This window comes from Ambystoma mexicanum, chromosome 1p, assembly GCF_040938575.1.
Source record: "Ambystoma mexicanum isolate Mex_15411 chromosome 1p, UKY_AmexF1_1, whole genome shotgun sequence".
Lineage (NCBI taxonomy): Eukaryota > Metazoa > Chordata > Amphibia > Caudata > Ambystomatidae > Ambystoma > Ambystoma mexicanum.
In genome coordinates, this window is record NC_090921.1 from 202,867,859 (window position 1) to 202,894,999 (window position 27,141).

Genomic DNA, 27,141 nt, shown 5'->3' on the forward strand with positions numbered 1-27,141 from the left:
AGTCTCCAAGGCTCCCTCCATTAGGCTGCCTCACAATTGCCCTTCTGGTATTCCAATGTGGCTGGGGCTAAGCACTTCTCTCCTCCTCCCTCCCATGCATCGGACGTTGCCCAAAACCCTATAGATCCTCCTTTCGGGGGCATAAGGACTCTCCATGCCTTCCCGTTTGCTGTGTACTCTTAGTAGATGTTGTAGTGAATAGTTGGCGGCCACGTGCGTGAGTCTTATTGGCATGTGACATATAAATGTTCTCCCTCCTCGGGACTTTAAGGACCTTAGTACTCAGTTTGCATCATCTCTGTGGGTACTCAGCACATCTACTCCGTGTTGTGTGTTTTTCCACCCGTCCTTGCCACGTTGTGCATTTCTCGAATCTGGGGCCCGTGTTGCGTCTCAGCGTTCTGCTTGTCCGCGCCTGCTTCTCCGACATGGTTTCGCTTCTCCTACTATCTCAGGTATATATGCCATAGCTCGGGGGTCCCACTCTTCGCACAGCCGCTTAGTAGACACCTGCGCCCTGCATATTCTCCACGGCTGCACACTGCCGCCTCAGCATGCGTCCCCTGACACAAAGTATCCATCGCGTCTCAGAGTTTCTGCCTGAGTCTGCCAGCCATTTGCAGTTCAGCTCCTCCTAACACACTGTAGCTGCTGTTATCTTCTAACCTCTTCATGTGGGCTCTGGTGCGGCTTCCCCTCGAGATCAGGGCTCTGTTTCGGTTCAAACGCGCTGCGTGGATTCTCCTTTCCTTTGTTCTAGGCTAGGCGCCATTTTGTTGCACTCGCCCGCAACACCATCCAACCTTTTCTTCCGTGTTCTGGCCTGCATGCAAGTGTCATCTGGGTTTTCAGCACTATGTGCCCGGCATATTCATGCTGCTGTGGCTTCCGTTTTACTGTTCATATCTTGTTTATTATACCTGTTCAGCATTCGGATCTTCATCGGATCAGCAGGAGCTCCGAGATACAGGTCTTTTACGTGGCCATGTAGCCACGCCCCCTTCCTTTAGCTTTTTATCTTTCCAAAGTGGGTCACTAAAATGAGTAGCATTGAACAGGGCAGTGCTATACAAATGCATGACCAGTAGCAGGTGCTATGTATGGAAAAGTGAATGTATTGTTCCTGTTCTACATAAATCCTCTTGCTTCAAAATAGAGTGCATTGTGCCTTGTTTTTACAATTCATTTTGTGAGATTTGTCCGGTGAACGATCACGTGAGACTTGCTGATTGTGTTGTGCTTCAGTGCTCGGATGAGAATGGTCTAGTGTTTCTAGCATTCAAAAGGCAGTTCTGTGACATGGCTCACTATTTTTATGGGTCATTATCTGAGACAGGCCTGGTGTTTCAAGGATCAGTTGTGAGATGGTTGTGTGTGTCTTGGTGAAGCATTGAGTAATAATCTTAAGGATTGAACCATTTTTAGTGTTGGCTGTTGGGTGGCACTGAAGCACCACCTATTACCTGAATTGATTGCATTGGAGTAAAGCTAGGAGAGCGATGGGATGTCAGAAGTGCCACAGGGCTTGTGCATGTTATTTACCTACCCAATGACTGCCCATGACCAGGCTCATCTCTATGCAGCCATTCGGGCCACTACCTGCCCCTCATCACCCAAAATACATCATCATAGGATCTCTTTCTCAAGCAGTAATATCAAACATAGTGATTCGAGTGACTGTCATTATTTCAAATTATTCTTAAGAGTTAATTGCTTAACTGTAGCTATAACTGTGCTGCTGGTGTATTAAGATTGTCTTAAACAAGTGTGTGTTCAGCCACTTTTTTAACCAGTGTGTGTGTCATTTTAATAAAGTCCAGTTAAAAATCCAAAAATAAAATGCTAAAAATATTGGCTTTGCCAGTGCTTGTCTTTTTTTTGGATCGTGCGCAGGGGCCTCCTGCGGGTGTTGCCAGAGGAGCCGGCGGTTGTCGGCGTGTTGCTGATGGGCTGCATTTTATTTCCACATGTGCTCCTCTGTTGCACGCCCTGGGACTAAGGGTGCATGCCCGCACCAAGCGGGGCCTCGCCGACGATGCTGATGATGGTTGGGCACGAATCAACCAGCAATGCACACCAACAGGTAATTACATAACCAGGAACTTTGGCGGAATTACATAACTGATCTTCCTACAAACCCTTAACAATATTAGCAGCTCCTTCTGGAATGCCCACGAATTCAAGACATTTCTGAATGCATTTGCAGAGTGACTGATGTGTAGGGCCCTTATGTATCCTTGGGGCCCTGCCCTCCAACCCCCACATCTCTCATTCCCGCTGCTGTCTTTTTATTGCACTTCCTTAGGCTCACCCTACCCATGGGGGGTTGCACTTACGTTCTTCTCTTCTTAGCACTTCACCCTTTGCACTTCGCCATGAGCACCACAGCACCTATCCCTTAACCACACACATCTGCTCTTGCACGTTCTGAACACTCACAAGGCATGCTAGGTTCCTCTGCCCTCCCTTTTATTCTCATGATTTGTTTGTCTATTAATTCAATCATTTTCTTTGTTTAATTAATTGTCTACTTTCTCCTATCCCCACCCTGTTGACCTGTGGGCGCTTTGAAACAGTTCTGCTCATTGTAATTGTAACAGTAAAGCCAATTGCAACTGCTGGTCATCTAGCACAGCGAGTAGAACGCTCCATCGGACATCTGTACCGAATGCCGCCAGGGCGAAACCCCGCCTTTCATCCTTACCACACACTGTGGTCGATAAGATGCCTGAGGCTTCGTAGTGCTGTGTAAAAGCAAATGAGTATTATTATAAGCACTAATAAATGAAATAAATTTCACTTGAGAGGGATGGTAACTATCGGAGAATTGAGGCAGCTTGTACTGGTATCAGTCGTTCCCTCTCCCTGAACACTGGTGTAGGTTTTGGCGTCACTGAGTGATTAGCGTTCACCTGTCTGGGAAGGTAAATGGACAATTAAAGATCCGTGGCATTGTAGTAAATTAGACCTTTTTTGTGTAAACACTACCACCCTTATTTAAAACGTGTGAAGAAAACAGCCGACGAGGCCCACGTGTGCAGAGCACAATGGATTAGCAGTCCATCGCCTTAACAACACGGCCACCCAATCTGCACATGACAGCTGAGAAGCTTTAACTTTTTATTAGTGAAGCAGTGCTGTCCTGTGTGACTGGAACTGAATTACTCCTACCGCACCCCACAGCACGCTCGGCGCAGTGCGGACACAGTGCTGCATGCTGGCCGGGCAAACGTGGCGAGCAAAAGTACCGTTACTATGAATTAAATTATATTCACTAATTAACTACTACCAGGATATCAACAAAGCCGCTCCTGCATTCCTGTGTTATCTTTTACACGAAATCAAGGAAAGCCTCCGCTCCACGTCCCACGGGCGAATCATGGCTCTTTTAACCGGAGTCAGGAACAGATGCGCTCTATAGATCGATGGCCGGGTTCATTGCACTGGGAAGAGGGGTGTGGCTAAACCTGTCACCGGAAGAGGGGTGTGACTAAACCTGTCACCGGGAAGAGGGGTGTGACTAAACCTGTCACCGGGAAGTGAGTGTGACTAAACCTGTCACCAGGAGGCAGGGGTGTGGCTAAACCTGTCACCGGGAAGAGGGGTGTGACTGAACCTGTCACCGGAGAGGGCTGTGACTAAACCTGTCCACCGGATGATGGGTGTGGCTGGACCTGTAACTGGGAGATAGTTTTGGTACGTCACCTGTCACCAGGAGGCAGGGGTGTTTCTGAGAGGCAACTACGTCACCTTTCCTGACTATGAGACTCGCTATGAGTCAATAATTTCACTAAGCCCGACACTGAGAGGCAGTGATAGCACTGACTCTGTCACTAAGAGACAATAAAGTAACTCACCCCCTCAATAACAGGTAAATGAGCCTGTCACTCAGAGCCAAATAAGTCATTGCTGTCCCGGTGTTTGAGAGGCAGGAAAGCCACTGATACTTAGAGGGAGTGATGGCACTGACTCTGTCACAGAGCGACAGTAACGACACCCCCCACCCCCCCCAACAGCTACAATGAGTCACTGTTCCTGTCACTGGTGGGCAGTGCTGTCACTGAACTTGTCACTGAGAGCCATTAAAGTGGATGACTTTATCAATGAGAAGTGGTGAGGCCACTGCCCCTGTCAGACAGAGCCACACATACCCCTAACCCTTTCACCGAGAAGCAATACAGTCACTGTCCCTGTCTCTGAGACGCAGGGCTGCCACTGACCCTGTCACTGAGGGACACACGTGCAGCAGAGACGCCCACTGTAAGGCAGTGACGTGTCAGTCCCTGCCTGGAAGGGGTGTCACTAGCTCTGTCATTGAAAGGCACTGATGTCCCTCGGAATGAATGCACAGCTGACCCTATCACAGAGAGATGGCGATGAACCTGGCCACGCCCCTTAGAGGCAATGATGTCACTTACCAGGTCACTGCAGGATCCTCATTTCACTCACACTCAGAGGAAATGATGCTACTGACCATGTCACTGTGGCAAAAGGCTCCGAATGTCCCTTTCACTACAAGGTAGTGATGCCACTAAACCTAGTACTGTTACTGGAGGGAACTGCTACTACTAACCCAGTCAAAAACTACTTTTGCTTGACTGGCTCTTTGATTTAAACAAAACCAACCCAGTTGCAACACATGCTAGATTCGAAGTGACACGGACACCTGATCGCAGATACTATTCGTACAGGGCCTAGTTGGTCTAGGGGTATGATTCTCGCTTCGGGTGTGAGAGGTTCCGTGTTCACATCCCGGACCAGCCCTTTTATTAATTTCATAAAATGAATAAGTATGTAGTTTATGTTATTTTACCTCAACACTTTCTGATCACATTAATGCCTCTGCGTAGCGGAAATAAAGCAAAGCTCCTTTATATTTCTAAATAGTATAAATGACATTGTTGTGAGGTCTCGGACATGTTCACGCCCTTCTCATGTTCAATATCAGTCAACATGAACCTAAAATGATATGTGTCTGATTTTGTGACTTCGCGTAGCTATGTATAACAATGAACAATGGGTACACATCTTCAAAATAATGTTACCCGAAACCATGTTTGTAAGGGTTGCACAAAGCAAGCGACTGAATAAACTATCAGGTTAAACACAGCGCGCACAGAAGCGAGGAGGTTTCGCAACCCTGGAATATTGGACACGGCGAAAAAACACGTCTGAACGCTCCCAGTGACCAGGGGCGTTGCTAGGGGGGGGGGGCTAAGGGGGCTATAGCCCCTGATCTTTTGGTTGTAGCCCCGGATAGAATCTCAGGAGCTACAGCCAAAAGACTAGCTAGCCCCCAGTCCCAACAGTTCCCACAGCAGCTAAGCCCCGGGTCTTTTCCAGACCTAGCAACTCCCCTGCCAGTGACTCCTCCCAAAATGAAGCCTGTTTTTAAATAATGGTTTGGTTTAATATAGGGAGAGCAGCTCAATAGGCACATGTGTTATTTAGTGCATCTGTAATGTAACTTGGTCTTATATAGGGTGCCGTCGGCCAATTACGGTTACCTCTTGGCGCTAGGTTATGTAGAAGAGGGGCTGGAATGGCTTTAGTGGGGCAGGGGCTCTTATGGGGGCACGAGGGGGCGGAGGTGCAAATCCTGACATGTCAGGTGCAGAACCGAAGTGCCAGTGGTGTGTGTGCCAGTGAGATTCTAGGTGAGTTGGACATGTGTGGTTTGTGTTGCCATATGGCTCCCCGGTGTGCAGGGGTGGACTGGTTTATAGGGAACTCTGGAGGTTTCCCCGTGGGCCTCGTCACCCTGGGCCTCTTTTGTGTTGCAACCTATTTCATTTCCAAATGTTCTCATAGGGAAAGGGTGGGCTTGCTGATAATGTGTAATATGGGGCTGCTTTGAACATTAATTGCAGGGCCTCTTTTGGTTCCCAGTCCACTCCTGCCTGTGTGTTGCTCTCTTACATAATGAGGAGATTCCTACAAGGAGCCAGGGTAGATAAAGGAATGCAACCCTTAGAACTGATATTGCTGGTGAGTGCAGGCAGGGCCCCCAGGTAACAAACAGTCCCGGGCGCCATGCCATTAGCCCCCTGTCATGCCAGCACGGGGCAATATTTCATGATCTCCCAGAGCAGGTGAAATTTTACGTGCAGTGTTCTTGGGAGCGGGGCGCATTTCATAATAATAGGGCGCTGATGTTTTCACATCAGCGCCTATTGAAAAATGTGGCCAATCCACCGCCCCACAGGACCAGAGGTGCACGGGGGGTCAGAAGTGGCACATTTTATTTTGTTGCCCGGGGCTGCGTCCAGGGCCTACTGAAGATGTGTTGGGCTCCTGGGGGCTCATTTCAATATGGTGTTTTGGGGGGTGGGGCTCATGACTACAGCTAGGAAAACAAGTCTGACATACCTGTGGGGTGCACAGACTATAACGGAGAAATAAAGGAATGGAGTGTGGAGGGTGAGTAGCTGCAGATTATGACAGGACAGGTTTATTACCCTCTGCACTGAACAAAGAAAGGGAGCCAGCGGGGAGCTGAAACACGAAATTCCACTGAACAGCTCTTTTTCAGCAAGATGCTTATTTAGTCAAAACAGGTAAAGTCAGTGAGGTTATAGGAACATGGCTGGATAATGTAAGGCCCAAGGGAGCTGACAACCTAAGGGTGCCAGCAACGGCAGCCTGTGATGTTTTGCTTTGTGATATGCCTGACAACATTGGAGCAGCAGCTCAGGCCCACTCCGGTTCGAGGCCTATTTCAACTGAAAGAGTACAAAGGCAGGTGCACTGCCCTTGGGTTAGTCTGCTGTGGGAAAGTGCCCCCAAGTTTCCCTATTCCATGCAGGAGTGTGATAAAATGACATTTTCTCTGTAGGAACATAAGTATGGGCAGTGGCTAATCCACCTGCTCTGAAAGATTAAAAGAATATCGAGGTTTAATACCACATAATGGGAATACACCAGTCATGAGTACTAATGCACAAGTACACTTTATTTAACAGAACAGCTGTCTGGCTCTCAATACCCTGCAATGGGTGCAAGCAGACACCGTGAGATGAGAGAGTGCTGGACAAATCTCAAAAACATGAGTATTGACTGGCCACCAGTGGGCGCATGGATAAGCTGGTCTGCCATGTGAGCTCTGTATACCATGTGTCGGGGGGAAATTCTGCCGGGGGCTGCTGGCCGTCCACGAACCCCCGGGCAGAGAGGCCCCAACTCCTCCCGCGTATCCCAAAAATGAGTATGAGGCACACGCAAGAAGCAAGGTGGTTCTGCTGTTTATTAAAAAATGGCAGGGATAGGTCAAGGATCGTACGCGTCCGTCCTGACTCCCTCTCCGTGGGGCTCGCAGGCCCTTTTTTACCTCGGTATGACGCGCTACTCGCGCACCTGGGAAAGTTAGCAAAAAACCTATCGCCACTCTGGATTGGTTCCTCGAGTGCTAGGGTTAGTATAGCATACGTATAGAGAACGCTGTTAGTGGTTGAGGGTCAGTCAGGTGGTATACCTGGGTTGTCCCTTCAATTAGATACATGAAAATTGTTACATGAAGACCACTGAGGATTGGCTAATGTTAATGGCGTCAGTGATAAGTGCCCCATGTTCTGATTGGTCCACTCGCGAGCCCCCCAGCCTGGGACCATCGTTGTTCCCAGCTCGCGGTGCACCTGTCATTTGCAACAATGTATAACTATGGGTATGTGCAGACAATGCGAGGATTTGTTCATATGCTGGAGGGCAGACTACCCCCACTGCCGCAGATGTCCATTGGGTCGCTTCATTGTTGCTGCCTGTGTCTCAAAACGTGGGATCCAGGTGCCTCCTTCCTCCTGGGTCTGGCACCCTGTCAGGTTCGGCTTGGTCACGTGAGGAGAGACCGTGGTTGAGGCAGAATTCTGCACATTTAATATTGCATTTTCCACTGTGTCGCTGGCTTAGTTTGTAGGTGTGACCTTGGCTTCGGCTTGTGGCATGCGAGTTTGCAACATTGTGCCCTTGACTGTCTGTTCTCGCCGGGCTCACTCTGCAGGGTCAGCAATTGTACTCTTGCTCGTTCAATGTTCATGGAGGCTCTTGCTTGCGGCCTACTTGGGCCTGGTGCATAGGTGGGGATGTTTGATGCACAGCGCTTTAAGTTACGGTGTCATGTACCTTTATCCACCGGTATCGTGTCTTCGTTATATTTCTCATTGCAATGTATGGGTTAGGAGAAGCGTCAGTAAGCATTTTAGATGAGTTCGTTGTGCGTCTTGCGTTTCTGCATTTTGAAAACCTATGTGAAAAATAATAACGATGCGCGTCAGTGGGCGTGTCCGTCACCTAAGTCATAGCACTGAATATGTTCTTCGTGTGGATTGGTGTGGGAGTGACCAGTGTGCATGTTTGCACGGGTGTGCTGACCGTTGGCTAGGTCGTCATGGCATCTCTAACGATGTGTTTATTTACTGTTGAATGGTTCAGTCGAGTTCATCCATGCCACAGGTGTCGGCATGGGCAGGGCAGGCTGGTGGGCAGGCGGGTGGGCACATCCGTATGTTCCTGTACCAGGGTATTTGGTCGTCTGGTAGATAGGCAAACTCCTCTCGTGGCGGGTGTCTGGGCCGCGATCCTCTAAGCCAGGGGCGTGAGGGGATTGGTGGGAGCCTTTTGTTCCATTCTCCCACTTCAGTCCCCCCTCTGGTCGGCTTGTCGACCACAAACATATCTTTTTCCTTATCTCCTCTTACTTTCCATATTTTCGTTACTCCTCCCAAGTGTCCATAGTAGTTGACATGGTCTTCAAATGACCAATACATATATACAAAGGTTCCTCCAGGTGCGCAGTATACCCATTTTCCTCTGTAGCTCCTTGGGTTTCTTGGGTTTTCGAGCTTCACAGATGGTGGGTCCAGGTGGTTGGTGATGATCTGTTTGCGCAGTTTTTCTCTTTCTTTTATTATTGTGTCCGTGTGCTAGCCATCATCTGCCGGCATCAAGGGGTGCATACCAACCATTTCGATCATTTCGTCTGTAGTGTGTGCCTTCCGGGCTTTCCAAAATCTTAGTATGATCAGTGCAGCTCCAGCCAGTATTATGCATCCAACTATAATCTTCAGTCCGTCCGACAGCCAAGATGGCATCCATGACCATAACATTGAAAACCAGCTGTCATCCTTCTTCACTCCTTTACTTTCTTCCATCATTTTGGAGTGCATCTGGGCCAGTTGTGATACTGCTTCTGTCAGTGTACCATTGTCAGCATCGTTAGTAGGAATGAATGTGCAGCATGATTGTCCTATCTTTGCGCAAACTCCTCCTTCCATTGCTGTAAGGAGATCTAATACATATCTGTTCTGTAGTGCTACCATCCTCACTGCTCGCAGCTCCTCTTTTATTGCGTTGAATCCATTTACTGTAGAATTAATTGTCATCATTAGCTCCCATCGAGTTATCTGGAGCCATTTTGCGTTTGCGTAAGCTTGTAGTCCCGGATGTATTATTGACGAGAAGAACATTGCTGCTCTGCTGAATAGTCTGTGTTCTGGTGGGATTGAAGTGAGTGCTGTTTCCGACCTTCCCCATAGGTAATTTCCTGTCAGAGGTTCTCCTTGTCTCTTCTTTCTATTCAGGACATTGTTGTTTTTGTTGTTTTCGTTCTCTGACCCCTCTGACCCCTTCTGAGGTTTTACAGATCTCTTCTTCCTCTTGTTTCCTTCATCCATTTTAGGGAAGTTCGCCATGTTCACATGTTTCTGGGGCACCACTAGTGATGGTACCATTGTGCATATACCATTCCACAGAGGGGGCAGTGTGTGGTATGCCTTGTTTCCGCAGGCCCAGTAATGGTCCATTAATACTGCTGTTCCTGCTCCCCCCTCAGGTAACTCCACCACGCTTGCACAGTTGGTGTTGTATCCCATGTCCACTTCTCCTCTATGTTGGTAGCATACCTTAGGTGCAGACAGCGGCAGTATGCTTATTGGGTCTTCATCGTTCTCCATCCATGTCAGCATGGGTACGTACTTGCCCCAAATCGTCCAACATCTGTTATTGTGTTCATCAATACTTGTAATATTTTCTCTTGTTACCATGTTGCTGCCAATCACTCCTATGTCCCATTTGTTGTCCATGTACACCTTCCCTGTTATTGTTACCAGTGGTCTTTCCCAACATCCTTGTTTACCAGGAACTTCAGTGGCGTACCAGTCACATGGTAGGTATTGTAGTGTTACTTTCTTTGTTTCTCCCTTTTTAGGACCACTTGTCATGTATCTGAATGCTTCAGCATGCAAACTGCTCTTGTGGTAACTCAAATAAGTCTTGAGGAAGTTGTTTTCGTATGGATATGTGTCTCGTGTTTTCCACACCAGTTTCACCACCGTCCCTTGAAATCTCCCTTTCGTTTGGAACAGTGCCAGGTATATTATACATCGTGCTGTCTTTTCATCTATTTCCGTGGCAACAAATGTTCGAGAAGCGCTCATGGCGTATGGGATCAATGAGCAGACGTAGCAGCTGTCTTCTGTTGTCTGCTTACCTATTTGGGTCATGTGTTGGTACCACATGTTGTTCGAGACGTGTGCTGAATCTGTTATGTAATTATCAATACCTTTATTATCTGAGTATGTGCTACGTTTAACTCTATTTCCCTTATGTGGAGGTTTGCTAGTACCACCTGACGTAACACCTGTTGCAGCCGTGGGTGGGGGTACATTAGGTTTGGGTACAGCCAAAATATTGATAGCATAACTTTTCTGCCATACAGAGGCAGCCAAAAACCCAGTGATCATCAAAATCCCTATCATTTTTATTACAGAGGCTAGTCTCACCGGCATTTTGCTCTTACCTTGCTGCAGTCCGGCAGCTTATTCTTGCAACGCTAAAGTTGCCCGCCTCAAAATTCTCAATAGGCTTGTTATTAGTGTTAGTTGTTGTTTTCAAGCTCTCCCTATCAAGTAGTCGTTCAGTGCCCAGGCGAAGAGCTGTTCCCACGCCAATCTAAGCGATCTGTCTCTTAGGGCAGGCAAGTGTTGGTGAAGATGGGGCATTGATTGTTCTATGGCCAAGATAAATGCTGTGTAGTAGACACGTACCCTCCTTCTTTTTAGGTACTTTGGCCTTTTTATGTGATAGACAAATTGGTGTGATAGGGCTTCAGGGTAGTTATCGTCTGAGGGTAGCATCTACTCCTGGGCAATGAACTTTGTTAGTTATCTGTTTTCTTAGCAATACAATAATACGCAGTACCTGCATGTGCGAGAAAGAAAGAAGAGAACATTCAAGTGTTTACATGTGTATATGTGCAAGACAATGTCCTTCAATTGGGTGGTTACTGTAGTGGGTAGGGGGTCGATGGGCAGAGGGTTTGGGCTCAACTGGCGGAAGTCTCTTTACTCTTTGATCGTGTGACCATGGGGTGGGCGGTATAGGAGTTACCAGTTTCTATTTCAGTAGTTGTCTCTGGGGAATCTGGGGGGTGGCAGGGTATGGAGACACTTAGGTCGTCAGCTGTGGTAGAAGTCTCTTCCTCCGTGGGTGACGCTATCGCTGTTCTTCCAATGGCCCTGTCGGTGACGCTAGGGCGGGTCTGGAGTTTGCAGATCTTTACGTCGTGTAGGTGATTCCAAGCACGCTTATCCTGCAACTGTACTGCTCTCGTAGATACCTCCTCTACAAGGTGGGGACCAGTGAAGCGTGGGCTGTTCCACTTTCTATTGAAATTGCAGAGTAGCACGTGGTCACCTTTAGCAATTTTGCACAGTTTTTCCTTTTCCGGTCCTTGGTCCTCGTCATCTTGTTGGTAACTCTTAGACCCGCCCCGCGTGCGCTCGAGCTGTTGAGACACAAACACTACACTAGTAACCAAAGAAGACACATATTGGTACATTTCATCACCAAGAACAGTTGCAGTGTTTTCATAGTCTGTGAATGCCCTTGATGTTGGCGTTAGAGGAAGGCGCATTTGTCGTCCGGTCACCACCTCATGAGGAGTGAGGTGGTCGTCGGAGCCTGGTCTATTCCTCAGCTCAAATAGAGCTAGCGGAAGGCAATACAACCAACTCTTCTTTGTTGTTTGCTGTATCTTTGCAATTGCCTCCTTCAGTAGGCCATTCAGGCGTTCGCATAGACCGTTGGCCTGCGGGTGATATGCACATGCAAATTTATGCTTGATGTTCAGTAAGGATGTGATGTGCTGGAACATTTAATTAGCGAAATGCGGGCCGTTATCCGACCACAGTACCTCGCACAATCCCCACCTGGGGAAAACCTCCCTCACTAGAAATTTAGCTGCTCTAAATGCATCTGGATGTGAGCAGGGTCCTGCCTCAATCCACCTGGAGAATGGGCATACTACTACAATCATATACCTATTTCCTTGACATACGTTGACCATATCAACATAGTCAATATGGATGTGCAGGAAGGGTCCCTCTGGCCGGGGTATAGTACCTTTGATCACTTTCAGCGTGTGACCGGCCGTAAACTGTTGACATGTGAGACAATTGCTGATAAAATTTGTCACATGGGAATTTAACTCGGGACAGAACCAATCTTCCCTAATTCGTGCTGCAATAACTTCCTTGCCTGTGTGGGCTGGGTGGTGGAGTTGGCTCAGGGCGGTGTTCAATAGTGCCCATGGCATTACCATCTTTCCAGTGTTACCCTGGCGCCATAGTGCGTCAGTTGGTGACATTGAACATCCTCTTTTTACCCATATTTCTTTTGCTGCCATTGGTGCAGCCGCTTGTAACTCCATTATCTGTGTGGCTGGGAGATGGGTGTACCCTTCTCTTATCAACATCTCTTTAGCTATCCCCCTCCCTCTCTCTAACTCTGGGGTGTTCCATATCTCACCAAAATATGCGGCATACTTCGCATGTGCGTCTGCTGCTGCATTTCCTTTTGAGATATGATCTTCTCCATTAGTGTGTGCAGTACATTTGACCAAAGCTAATTCTTGGGGGTCATTTATTACTTCAATTAATTCAGCTAATAAGAGAGCATGTTGCACTGGGGTGCCGTCAGCTCTCCTAAACCCTCTTCTCCTCCATTTGGACAATCCTGAGTGGACAATAGACGTGACATATGCGCTGTCAGAATATATAGTTACTCTTTTGTCAAAGCTTTCCTTCAACGCCAAGATCAGTGCAACCAATTCTGCTGCTTGAGCAGAGTAATGTTGTGGTAATTGTACGCATTTCACCGCCACATACACCAATTCCTCTGTCATTTTTACCACTGCTGCCCCAGTTCTCCTTATCCCATCACTTTGGTCTATTGTTGATGACCCATCAATGAACAAGAGCTCTCCTCCATTTAGCGCGTCCTCTCCAACTTTTCTAGTACATGAGTACATTTCGGTAGTCTGCGTACAATCATGTGCATAGTCGCCTTCCTCAATCACTTCCACTATAAACCTTGCAGGATTAACTGTGCTGCATCTAACAATTGAGAATTCTGGTCTAGATAAGATGATCTCATAACCTGACGCCCTCTGTGCGGTTAGTGTGGACTTAGGCTTGTTCAATATTGCAAATAGTGCATGTTCCACAAATAGTGTGGTTGGGCACCCCATTGTAATTGATGATGCTTTCTCTACCGCAAAGGCAGCTGCGGCGAGACCTTGTTCGCAAGGGAAATGTCCTAACATTACAGGATCCAAGTGACCACTGTAAAATGCTACTGGTTTGTAACCCATGCTTGTTTTTTGAGCCAACACTGCTTTCATTACTGCTGAGTCGCAATGTGAAAATATAAAGAATTGTCGTTCATAATCTGGGGTGGCCAGTACCGGAGCAGTTGATATTGCATCTTTCAGTTCATCAAAGGTCTCTTTCATTTCCATTGTCCACCCCAATTTTTTTCTCCCCTTTGTTAGCTTCTCTTAATGCCTCAAGTAGGGGTCCTATGTATGAGCTGTAATCAAATACCCATGCTCTACAGTAGTTGCACAATCCCAGGAACTGCTGTAGTTCCCTCACTGTTTGTGGCAACAGCGTTTTTGATATGGCCTGTGCTCTTTGTGGTGCAATCTTTCTTCCGTATTGGGATATGAGCTGGCCAATGTATAGTACCTGTTCCTGACAGTACTGTAACTTCTCTTTGTCTACCTTGTAACCCTTTTCAGCCAATATTGTCAGCATCTTCAATGAGTCCTCTCTGCATTGTTTTTCGCTTGTGCTGCAAACTATTATATCGTCAACATACTGCAACACTGTGCTTTCCACTTCAATGTTTCCCAAGTCCATCTGTATTACTCTGTTGAAAATTGAGGGTGACTCACAGTACCCTTGTGGCAATCTGGTGTGTTTCCATTTTGTGTTTCTGTACGTGAAGCTTGTTAGATCTTGTGAGTCTGGGTGCAGGGGTATTGAGAAAAAGGCATTTTTGAGGTCAATCACTGTAAATCGTGATGCCTCTGCTGGAATGCCACACAATATTGTGGCCGGGTTTGCTGCTATGGGGTATTCTGCTTCCACTATGTTGTTCAAGGGCCTGAGGTCCTGGATGAAACGCCAAGACCCTCCTTTAGCTTTGCGCACTGGATATACAGCTGTGTTACATGGTGATTCTGATGGTACCAATATGCCATTATTTATAAGGGCCGTTATTGTTTCATATATGCCCTCATCTGCCTCTTTTGATAGTGGGTATTGCTTCACTCTAGGGAGTATTGCACCTTTTTTCAACTTTATTCTTACTCCCCCTAAACTCTTTATGCACCCCACGTCATAGGGACTAGTAGTCCATAATGATGTTGGGACTTTTGCCATATCCTCCTCAAAGAAGGGAACTGGGGTGGATGTGGGTGTTTCAAGTGCCATTGCAATTTTCTGTGCCTCTTGTTTGTATGTCACTCTTAGCCATATTTCTACACTCATCATAAATACCATTTCACCATCTTCCTTTTCTTCTGAAAAGAGCTCCTCGTCTGACACCTGGGTGAGCCTGCATCCCTCAGCTAGGGCTATCACTGCCCTCCATGCTCTTCCTTCTCTGTCTTGGGCATGTACTGCGATATAATCAGCAGTTGCTATAATGCTCTCCATGCTCACTGAAATCACCTTTCCTTCTGGTCTAAACAAATAGGCTGTTGGCCTCCTCCAGATCTTTCCTTCTATTCCTGGCATCCATGCGAATGCCATGTCTGTTCCGTACTGGAATAGTTCGCCATCTACTGGCTCAGCCCTAATCACTGTCTGTCCACAATATGCTTGCATAATTTGTCGTGCAGTGAGCATGTTTATTCCTGGAGTGGAGCAAATTATGCCGTCCTCCGTAAAGGAGATTGTCATATTCAACCTGCTCATTATGTCTCTCCCCAGTATGTTTACTGGTGAGGCCCTAGAATATAAAAGCGGGACGGACATGTCATAATCCCCTATTGATAAGGGAATGTTATCAGTAAAGGGAACCAACCCCCTAGCCCCAGAGAATCCTTGGGTGTTAATGGCTTCACCTGACATCTTAAATTTACCTTCCCTTATGCAAGACCGGGTCGCCCCGGTGTCATCAAGGAATGACAATTTTTTGTCACCTATCGTTACCTCTATGCTTGGTTCCTCCGCACTATTAGGTGTTACCGACAGGATGGGACACACCAAGGCCGTCTGTGGGCTGTCCTATTGTAGGTATAATGATTGACCACTTCCTGTGTAAGGGTTGTGTCCCAGGACCGTCACCCTTCCCAGTTGTGTATGCTGTAGTTGTGTATTGGTAGTGGTTATGTTATGGTCTTGAATTTGGGCAGGTTGCTGTACTTGCTGCACTTGACGTTGTTGTGTTATTGCTGCCTGTTGTTGTGGTAGTGAATATGCCTGTGGCTGTTGTTGTGTTACTAGTTGTTGCTGCTCATTTCCCGGTTGCAGTGCCTGCTGTTGTTGGGTGTCCTGCTGTTCCCTTGTAGGTCCTTGTTGTCCCTGTTCTCCCCATGATGGTGTGCCTGGTCTCATTCTACATGTGCGTGACATGTGCCCTAGTAATCCACAAATCCAACATACTGATGGTTCCCTGTTCTGCCATGGAAAGCTCTCTGAATTGTCCTGGTATACTGGTTGCCCGGAGGGGTAGAAATTTCTGAATCCTCCCCCTTGCTGTTCTGTGTTATAACCGTATCCCCTCCCCCTCATCATTCCTCCCCTTCCCCTGTTGTAATTATAATATCCGGCTCCTGGCGTTGAGTATCCTCCTCCCATGTTAGTCGTGTATGGTTGGGGTGGTGGCAGCTGTTGTGCTACAATCTGTGATGATTGTATTTGGGAGGGATCTTGTGCAGCCACTACTTGTGTGGGGTTTTGAGTCATTGTTGCAGGTGTAGTTATTAGTGCACCTTCCATCGTGTATTTAGTAAGTTATTTCGGTACCAATTTAGCCTCTTCCGCTTTTCTATCCTCTTCCTTTTGTTTCATCTTTTCTTGCCATGTCCTACAATGATGTACTATCGTCAGTTGTATTTCTGGCCATGCTTTTGCTTCCATCCCCACTACCTTCTTCAGTTGTTTCTGAACTGCTTCTGGGAGCCCTTGTATTAGTATATGATAGAATATTGCTGGTGTTTTGTCCATTATTCTCTAGTTTCCATACGCCACTTCTCTTGAATTTCCCGGATATAATCAACAGGATCTTCGTTCTCACGCATCTTGCGTGAGGTAATTGCTCCTATGTCTGATGTGTCTGGGTACTGTACCCTCAGTGCTTGCCATAATGCATGTCTACAGTTTGCGAATGGTGCCCCATCGTGTGATGTGTTTGTTATTGTGACCCCGGGGAAGCCTGCTCTCTTCCAGATGTCATCTGCTGCATCCCCCAATATTGATATTAGAAGGCCCTTTACATCCCCCACTGCCAGTTTCTGTCCTGCGGTGTGTTTTTCCATTTCATATATCCATTTTCCCGCACCTCCACTTAATGATGGGAGTCTGCACTTTATATTTTCCTTGTCTGCATGCTTCCAAGGGACGTATTGTGGTCTAACCCCTCCCCCCTCCAGAAGTGGCATTAAGTTGTGTCCTGTTTGACCCCCTGGGTTCCACAAAATCGAGTCCGTGCACCCCTCCTCTTCTTCCGTGTCTTCTACATCGTCAATTGCGTCCATATTTCCCCTGCTCGTAAATGTTTCTCCTCCATCTCTTCCCCTTCTTTCATCATTTCCTTTATTTAATGTGGGCGTGTGTATTCGTTCTCCCTGCCTGCGTCCAGGCAGGTCTCTAAGCCTGCCTGCATAGGCTGTCAGTTCGTGGGGGAAGGGTGCGAGTTTAGGTGGGCATGTTGCACGTAATGAGTGTGGGGTGGTGGAGCATGTTGGACGGGATGATGAGGGTGTAGCTGCACGTGTCTGCCTTCCCGCCATTCCTTGCTCTTCCCCCTCACTTCCCTCCAGTTCTACCTTACTCCTGCAGGCCCATGGTGATTCTCTATTTGTCCGGGTGATATATAATATATCTAGGCTTTCCCTTTCACTATTTCTTCCTTCCTTCTCCATTCCTTCTTCTTCCTCACTACAAAAGTCATCCAGGAATGGCAACCCCCAATCTATCTTTTTCCCCCTAATCGTTACTGTTTTTAAATCTATTAGATCCGTTCCTCCCGTTTCTTTTTTACCAATTGCTCCCCTTTGTACTGATGTTGTTGCTACGTATGTGTCTCTGTGTACATACCTCCTTACTTCACTCTCCCCTCTCCTATCTTCTCTTTCCCCTTCATTTTTCTCTGCTATTTCTCTACCAATTTCCTCTCTTTTCTTTTTCAATTCCTCCATTACTTCACTACTCATCTTTTCCAATATCCTTTCTTCTTCTTTCTTCCTTTCCCATCTCGCTCTTTCCCGCTCTAATATACCCTCTATCATCCTCCCTTCTTCGTATTTCCTTGTCGTTTCTGATAGTAATCTCCTCTTCCATATTTCCATTTCTTTTTCTTTCTCTTCTTCCTCTCTTTTCTTGTCACGCAGTGCTGCTCTTGATACCCTTTCTGCTACTGCCTTTACGCTTTCAGCTTCTCTCTTTTGCTCCTCAGTTCGTTCCCTCATTTTTTCCAACTCATTCTTACTTTCTTTCCTTTCCCGTGCTCTCTCTCTTTCCTCTCTCTCGAGCTGCTTGATGAGTGCATTCTGCTCATCCCTTAATTCTTCTAATCATTCTCCCAAAATCTCTTCCTTTTGTCATAACAGCTCTTCCTCCATTCTTTTCCCCTCCTCCCCTTTCATCTCACTCTTCCTGGTATTATCCTCGTCCATTTTCCTTACTACCTCCTTCTCTTCTCCTGTTAATGAACCTCGTAATTTTAATAGTACCTGTGCAGCTACCCACTCATCATGTCCTATTTCCGCGATCTGCTCTTCGCCAGTCCTCCCCTCCCCTGCGGGCATCTTCCTATGAGCTGATCCCGTCGTACTAGTCCGCTCCCCTCCCGTGTGGCCACCTGTAGCTGTATATGGTGGCGGGCTGTATGCCGGGTTCGAGTACCCCTCAGCCGCCCTTAATTGTTCTCTTACTATTTCTCCTAGTTCTCTTAAAGGATACAACCCCCCTCCCTCCGTTTTCACTACCTTCACTAGGGGCATATCGTCGCTCTGTTCCTTTTTTATTTCCTTTTCGTTTGAGTTGTTACTCTTTTCTCCTCCCTCTTGGCCGTTCCCCGTGTTCTGTGTGCCTTCACTCTCTTTTTCCCCATTCTCTCCTTCCTCCTTAATCTTCTTCTCTTCCGTTGTTTTCTCCATAATGAACATTCCGTTTGGTCCTGGTCGGGACCCTTGGAACATCCTCCATAAGCTAAACACCTCCACGTGGTGTGTCAACTTCTTCCCCTTGTATGTGTTATGCAGATGGGTTAATAGTGAATGTTGGGTATATGGATCAAAACTGCCATTAGGCGGCCATGGTGTCGTCATTTTGTTGTCCGTCCCCTGTGTCCATTCTATGCTGTATTTGATCAGTTTCTCATTATGGGGTGACAGTGTTTTACATATATGCTGCAGCGGGGTAGTGAGGGTGTTTCCCCACCCTCCCGATCCTGTCCCGTGTGACATAGTAGCACTTCAATTGTTATCCTCCCTCTATATAGTAGTGGTTATCTTGCTAATAGTGTATGCTATACAATTTCAGATCTTTACCTGGCCCCGTAATTTTGGGGACTTGCGATTGTCCGCTAAAACAAAATAGTAAAATATAGCATTTACATTTATATATTCTTTTCTTTCTTTTCTTCCTTTACCGAACACCTTTACGGCCCCCTATGGCCGAGGCGCACGTAGCCCCCTGCGGCTGCGTGCCCTGTATGACGTTCTTATACAGCCGTCCCACTTTGTTTTACCCCTCCTCCTCTTTCTTCACTTGTCGTGGCCGGCGTTCTCCGTGCGCAGCCACGTCCCCCTTTTCACCTTGCCCCGATCTACTCGTTACCGTTTATCTCCGTCTCCACTCCCTTACCATTATTCTCTTCCCCACCACTCTCCGAAAAATGCCTTGTGTTCGAGATATCCTATGAAAGCCCTACTGGTGACGTCACCGATCTCTTCCAAAACTACTGGTAAGTTCTTTACATGTTTTTTTAAAAGGCCAAAATACGCTTGCAATCTACCCCCGTTAACCCCACAGCTGTCCTCTTGTCACGCCTGGAACAAGGTCATCAACAATATAATCGGACTGCGCACGCTGCGTCGCCTCGCGTGTGATACGCCCCTCGACAGGAGGGCTTAACGAGCCAATTATCTTCCGTATTAGGCAACCAGCTAGCTACTGCCTACAGGGAAACGTCATCTATCTATCGAGTTTCCTGCTCGATCTATAGGGATCCTCATCTACTCATTGATCAATAATCACCAAATCGTAGGAAACCGCACACACACACCCTTACACGTGGTCGCGACCTAGGCCAATCAGTTTCTACGAGCGGCCGCACGTGATGTTTTCGTGCTCCGCCCCCTCCTCTTCCGTAACGTAGCAGACTGCTCTCGCACTTGTCCAGCTACCATTCACTTCACCGTCAATACTAATTTATCAAACCTTCGCCGCGCACCTGTGTAACACCTCCCGCCTCCCGTATTCTATTCCTCCCCCCTCCCTCACAATTTCACATTGCTTGTTGGGCGTGGCATACTCACCAAGTTCTCTTGATGCGGGATCGCTCGACTGCATGCACCCCTCCAAGCGGCCCGCCACCTCCCCTCGTCTGGACCACGTCTGGACACTCGCCAACCGCGGGCGGGATACTTCGCAACCGGCTCCCGAAGGCCAATATCCGGATTGCGCTGTCCGGTCTTCTCGCAGTTCCACGATGGTCCTGTAGTCCTCAAAAGGGGGCAGCGGCAGAGGGGGCCGCGCCGCCGGGCCTCCTCGCAATGGGAGCACTCAGAAAAATAAAATAAAAGCAGATCTTAAACAGATCTCAGCAGTGCCTCCAACTTGTCGGGGGGAAATTCTGCTGGGGTCTGCTGGCCATCCGCGGACCCCCGGGCAGGGAGGCCCCAACTCCTCCCGCGTATCCCAAAAATGAGTATGAGGCACACGCAAGAAGTAAGGTGGTTCTGCTGTTTATTAAAAAACGGCAGGGATAGGTCAAGGAGCGTACGCGTCCATCCTGACTCCCTCTCCGTGGGGCTCGCAGGCCCTTTTTTACCTCGGTATGACGCGCTACTCGCGTCACCTGGGAAAGTTAGCAAAACACCTATCGCCACTCTGGATTGGTTCCTCGAGTGCTAGGGTTAGTATAGCATACGTATAGAGAACGCTGTTAGTGGTTGAGGGTCAGTCAGGTGGTATACTTGGGTTGTCCCTTCAATTAGATACATGAAAATTGTTACATGAAGACCACTGAGGATTGGCTAATGTTAATGGCGTCAGTGATAAGTGCCCCATGTTCTGATTGGTCCACTCGCGAGCCCCCCAGTCTGGGACCATCGTTGTTCCCAGCTCGCGGTGCACCTGTCATTTGCAACAATGTATAACTATGGGTATGTGCAGACAATGCGAGGATTTGTTCATATGCTGGAGGGCAGACTACTCCCACCGCCACAGATGTCCATTGGGTCGCTTCATTGTTGCTGCCTGTGTCTCAAAACGTGGGATCCAAGCGCCTCCCTCCTCCTGGGTCTGGCACCCTGTCAGGTTCGGCTTGGTCACGTGAGGAGAGACCGTGGTTGAGGCAGAATTCTGCACATTTAATATTGCATTTTCCACTGTGTGTCTGGCTTAGTTTGCAGGTGTGACCTTGGCTTCGGCTTGTGGCATGCGAGTTTGCAACATTGTGCCCTTGACTGTCTGTTCTCGCCGGGCTCACTCTGCAGGGTCAGCAATTGTACTCTTGCTCGTTCAATGATCATGGAGGCTCTTGCTTGTGGCCTACTTGGGCCTGGTGCATAGGTGGGGATGTTTGATGCACGGCGCTTTAAGTTACGGTGTCATGTTGCTTTATCCCCAGTATCATGTCTTTGTTATATTTCTCATTGCAATGTATGGGTTAGGAGAAGCGTCAGTAAGCATTTTAGATGAGTTTGTTGTGCGTCTTGCGTTTCTGCATTTTGAAAACCTATGTGAAAAATAATAACGATGCGCGTCAGTGGGCGTGTCCGTCACCTACGTCATAGCACTGAATATGTTCTTCGTGTGGATTGGTGTGGGAGTGACCAGTGTGCATGTTTGCTCGGGTGTGCTGACCGTTGGCTAGGTCGTCATGGCATCTCTAACGATGTGTTTATTTACTGTTGAATGGTTCAGTCGAGTTCATCCATGCCACAGGTGTCGGCATGGGCAGGGCAGGCTGGTGGGCAGGCGGGTGGTCACATCCGTATGTTCCTGTACCAGGGTATTTGGTTGTCTGGTAGATAGGCAAACTCCTCTCGTGGTGGGGGTCTGGGCCGCGATCCTATAGGCCAGGGGCGTGAGGGGATTGGTGGGAGCCTTTTGTTCCATTCTCCCACTTCAGTGGCCCAACAAGCGACCCAAGCCCCCGCTTGTAGGCCCCCCATGGGAAAACTTAGCAAAATCGCTAAGTTTTATACCATAACACAATGGTGAAAGCTGACTCCCCCTCCAACTGAAAGCGGCCTCCTGCAATGAAAGTGAAACCGAAGCTGATCTCAGGAAGCACGAAAGATGCCATCGCACAGAGACAAACTTCAGAGGTGATGAAGATCCTGGGCACCCCCCGGAACAGCACGCTGAATGGGACCGTTGCCTCATCAGGTGCTCCGAGGCAGGCTCCACCACGAATGCCCCCATCCAGTAAGAAGCGTAGCGGGAGAGAACGCAACTGCACTCCCGTTGCCTGAAGTGGTTCGGCGGTGTACTGCCATGCCTCCCCCTGACCGCTGGAGACCCCTGCGAGTGCCTGCACCTGCCCTCCACAGTATCCGGAGTCCTGCTGCGCCGAGATCTTTTCAATCCATGGATGCAACACAAGGAACGAATGAGTCAGCTGTCTCTCGCCCTACATGATAGAGGTTGGGTGAGTCTGTGACTGGGCGAACTGCTGGTTCCTTATCCTGCCGGGCTCCACGCTAAGGGCTCGTGTGTGGTGAAGAGCTAACACAGTTGGAGGACATGCATGTTTGCAGCCTACGGGGAAGATTCCAGGCCCCCCGCCACACGCCACACAGACTTCTCTATGCTCCCAACCAGCTCCCACCAACGGGCTGCAAGGTTAGTGCCCCCTGAGGGATAGAACACTGAATTAGGACAAGTGAAGGGAGGAGAGGCCCGTACACTCAGAGCTTACAGAGCGCAGGACCATTGATAAGCGAGGTGGAGGACAGAACACTCCATCCCCTCTTAGCCCCCCATGAAACCTGGGCAAACGCAAATACTATCCCAGGAGAGAGCAGAACGCCAGAGGTCTGACCAAGAGACCCCCACACCTAGTGTGTACATGAGACCCTGCCCATGGTAAAACAGAAGAACTTCTTTGCTCCCCAACAAGTTGTGATATGTGGTGAATGGGCACATTGGAGAGAAGTGTAGCAGTATCACAACACTGTTAATGTGATAGGTTTGTGTGGCGGAAAGAAAGACCGCAAATTGTTAAGTGGTCTTTGGTGCGCGTGCACGCTTCAAACTGCATGGCATTCCTGGAACCATTCTGATGGCATCCGTGCTGATTACTGATAAGACTAATCACCGGTAAAAGGCTGCAATACATATCAAAGTGAGATGTTGACCCTATAGGGAATTTAAATCACACCATGCAATATTTGTGAGTGCCCAGGCCATCGATACTGCCTTGGCCAATAAGCAGGATCGTCCCTCCCTCTGATGGCCTGGACCTGCTGTTTTCTAGCATAAAGACATGGGCCAAAATGACTTGACAGTTCGCACCAAGTACACAACCTCGATTGCCACAAAAGGAATCACAGCTCTCGAACCCCACAGCGGACAAAAGTTGCTATACAATCTAGGTTGCTGATAGAGGGTTGGGCCCCCGACACTGGGGCATGTGCCTGCCTCTATGAAAATGGTTCCTGGAGACTCCATCCAACTGACTCCTGAGAAGTTCGGGGATTTCCACTGAACTACCAACCACAAAACACGCACCCCTACTCACCAGTGGGACCTAACAAGATGAGGTCTGGGAGGGTGCATTTATAGGCCCCTTTTCACTTGGTGCACCCGAACGATACATATTTGTTATATCAGTCCTTGTGCTTTACTTGGTACCGGGAGGGTTGGGCCCCTTTTTCTCTGGGGTGTGTGCCCTCGTCCATAGACATCCCATCAGAAAGTAGCATAAAACCCAGACCACGCTAACGCCCGGGGACCTGAAGAAACGGACGTCACCACAGCCCCAGTGAACGCATAGGGACATAAGATATGAAGAGATCCTGAGTGGCATCAGCCCTACGATCACGGACTATGAGTTCTATGCAGGATCCTGAGTGAAAGGCCGGCTCCATGGGGAGTAACCTCTACTGAAGCACAAAGCCTTGCATAGACACATTCACAAAACCTTATCACTCACAGGAGGAGGGGGGCTCTCCCCCCACATTCTAATAAGCCCAGACTTTGACTGGAGAGCTCGCCTTGAAGCCCATGGACATAAAATTGAAACTAGCAGAGTTTACCTGCTCGCCATATCCCTCTACACTCGGGGCTCCCCAAGACATGAGCATGGCTACCACAGGTACAGAAGCAGCTGTGACCAAAGGCGGTATTGCATCCTTACTGAATGAGATTAAGAACATGGGAGCCAGTATCGGGGGGGGGGAAATCGACGGAGTCAAGAACAACCAAACCTCTCTGAGTACTCTGGAAACTCAAATGGACCATAGAATTGCAGAAATGGAACACAGAGAGGAAGAATTCTGACTTAAAATGGATGGCTTCGAAAATTGTGAGAGGCGAAACAACCTATTCTTTTTTGGCATCCCGGAATGAGATGGGGACTCTGTGGGGGACCTGAAGAAGACGCTTCACGACATTATGAAACTTTTGTTTGAAGACGAAGTGATCGATGAGCCCAAAACTGTGAGAATGCATAGAGTGGGGGACCATCAGGGGGCACTAGATCCGTCCTAGCCTACTTCCACAACCATCAGGACAGGGCCAAACGTAGTGGGGCGGTCGCCCAGGGCAAAGCGCGTGTCACGATTTCTAAAGACTTATCATCCATGACTCTTGCCCTAAGGAGAATATACCTCCCTCTCATGAAATGGCTAAAGGAACGTGGAATCTGCCACAGATGGGGGTATCCCTTCTCTCTCTCGTTTGAGAATGAAGGCAAAAAGGAGCGGTTGAGAGCCATCAAGAACTGTATATCAGAACTGCTGGATTACCGGGACGAAGAGAAAGACCAGGGAGAGGAGGGACAGGGTGGAAGAGAATGGCGCATCCAAGGACCAAGAAGAAAGCATGTCAAAGACTCGAGGAAATTTAGAAGAGGGAACGCCTCACCAGAGGCAGAAGGCTGATCATACCTGATGTTTCAATATAGCTCCCGAAGGTCACGCATCACTCAAGTTTGAAGGGGCCTTGGTGCTTACATCACACATTATTACTGAGGTCGGCAGGAACGTTGGTCCCACCACTATGGGGGTTTTCCCCTGCTACCTCGCCCATGCCTTATCGAGGGACGCTTGACCTATAACCTCAGGAATCTGAGGTTCCACGCACCTCAGAGGTTGACGGGCGACTGACCAGAGTACAGGTGTGACTTTACGTATTCGGGCATCGCTGATGTAACTGACTTCAACCCAGCGCTCCAACTAAGTCAATGCCTAGTCTGGGATGCCCAATGGAAGCCCTTATTTATATATTTTTATGTCAAATTTCTTTAAATCTGGATGATGAACCCTTATATAACGCCCCTCTCTTTGGATCTCCCCGACCTCACTTAGCCAAGAAGTAGGCTTGTTTTGCAAATTAAAAGGTTTATTGGAAGAATCGAACAATATATATCACACTTTTATGAATAAAATAATATCTGAATAGCACACTTATGAATATGAACAGTAATCAGTAATAGGTAATATCACTATATCAACAATCTCTTTAATCACTTAGGAGTAGTAATAGAAAGGATAAGTTAGCAGAGAATACTTTTATGGTTCAAGGAAATGCAAGGATGGGAAAATGCAACACAGAAATAAACTTGATATGGTTTCAATCAAAAGACAATATGATCACTTTTTCCCCAGTGACTACTCAATCCCCCCACTATGCAATATGAAGAGATGGAAATGAGGGCACACAGGTTTCAAGAATACACTCAATAATGCAGTTCAATTCCAGTTCACCCAGCAAGCGTAGAGAAAACAGGTATGATTTTAAAACAGGCAAAAATGCTTTTGAATGTGATTGCAATGGATGGAAAAATATGCTAAAATGATTTTAATTCACTAAAGGAGATTCCGGATTAGTGAGAGTTACTTTGAATTGGTTCAGGTCTACACTATCAAGGATTCATGAATGATTATCAGATTGAAAACGAATTTCAGCAGTTGAAAACAAGAAACAGCTATTTTGACATGTGGTGAAATGGAGCTAAACTGCAATTCGTGGCAACGTTTCCGTTTTAGGTTCATTGGAAAGCTTAGGATCTTAGCTTCATAATGACAGTTGAATTACGGTTCTAGGAAGTGTGGTCCCAAAATTACAGAGGTTTTTGTGAAGGTAGATTTTTCAGAAATAAAGTCAAGATTTCAAAATGACAGATCGCACTTTAAAGATTTAGCAACAAGGATAGGCTTAGACTAAGGAGCTATGAAGAAGCAAGACACTCAACGGGTACCACCAGAGCAGAGCGCCTCCGCTCTGATCTCTGTCCGTCAAAACACTTGTCCCTCTCCAGAAAATATCAGCGCGAAGATGATTATTGCTACAAATATCACAAACAATATAATGAGAAGAATTCAAGATGGACACAGGATTCTATAATGCAGTTCTGGATAAGTGGAATGGATGGAATAATATTACGTTAAACTAAGAGATGACTATGGACAGTTCTAGACTAAATACTCACTCCTAGGCTTTGGAATGGAGTGGACCTCGTCAAAGATATGGTCAAAGGTTTGGTTTCACTCTCGCCACCGGACAGGTTCAGGCACTGGGTTCTTCTCTCAGCACTGCATTGCGGTCTGGGTGGCCTCTTGAACTGGATCTGACGGGTTCTGGATACAGCGCTGCTTTCTGGGTCTGGATCTTGGTTCTAGCACAGGGTTCGTGGCTAGAACAGCAAAACAGCTCAGCCAGGCTGTTGAATGGTTTAGTTAGGCCCCGTGGATGTTTAGGGGTTAGAATCAGGTTGCAAAAGATTCTGAAGGCCTGCTGCAAAGAGTTCAGTTTTGGTTAGGCCTCTGCTTCAGGGTTCTAGAGTTTGGTTCTAGAGTTGGTTCTAGGTCTGGAGTCTGGAGTCTGGAGTCTTCCTGCAGGGTGCTGCGCCAAGAAAAAAGTTGAGTAGTGGAAAAATGTGTGTTGTATCTGTCCTCACAGTCCCTAATTATGTATTTCCAAAGTGGGTGGGGAGGCTGCTTCTACAATGCCCAACCCTCTAAAGATCTGATAGGTTAGAGGATTGCCTATCCCCTGATTGGAGAAAGGATCAGCGTGTCAGAATGAGTCAGAGTGATGCTGTGTTTATGGTCCAAAAGAAATCCCTCCCTTTTGCTTTTACATAGAAAATCTATTTTTCCCAAAAAACATATTTCCCAGATACACAAGTTGTTGAGAATACTTAATTACATGACAGATTGCTTAAGGTACATTTCTGTTC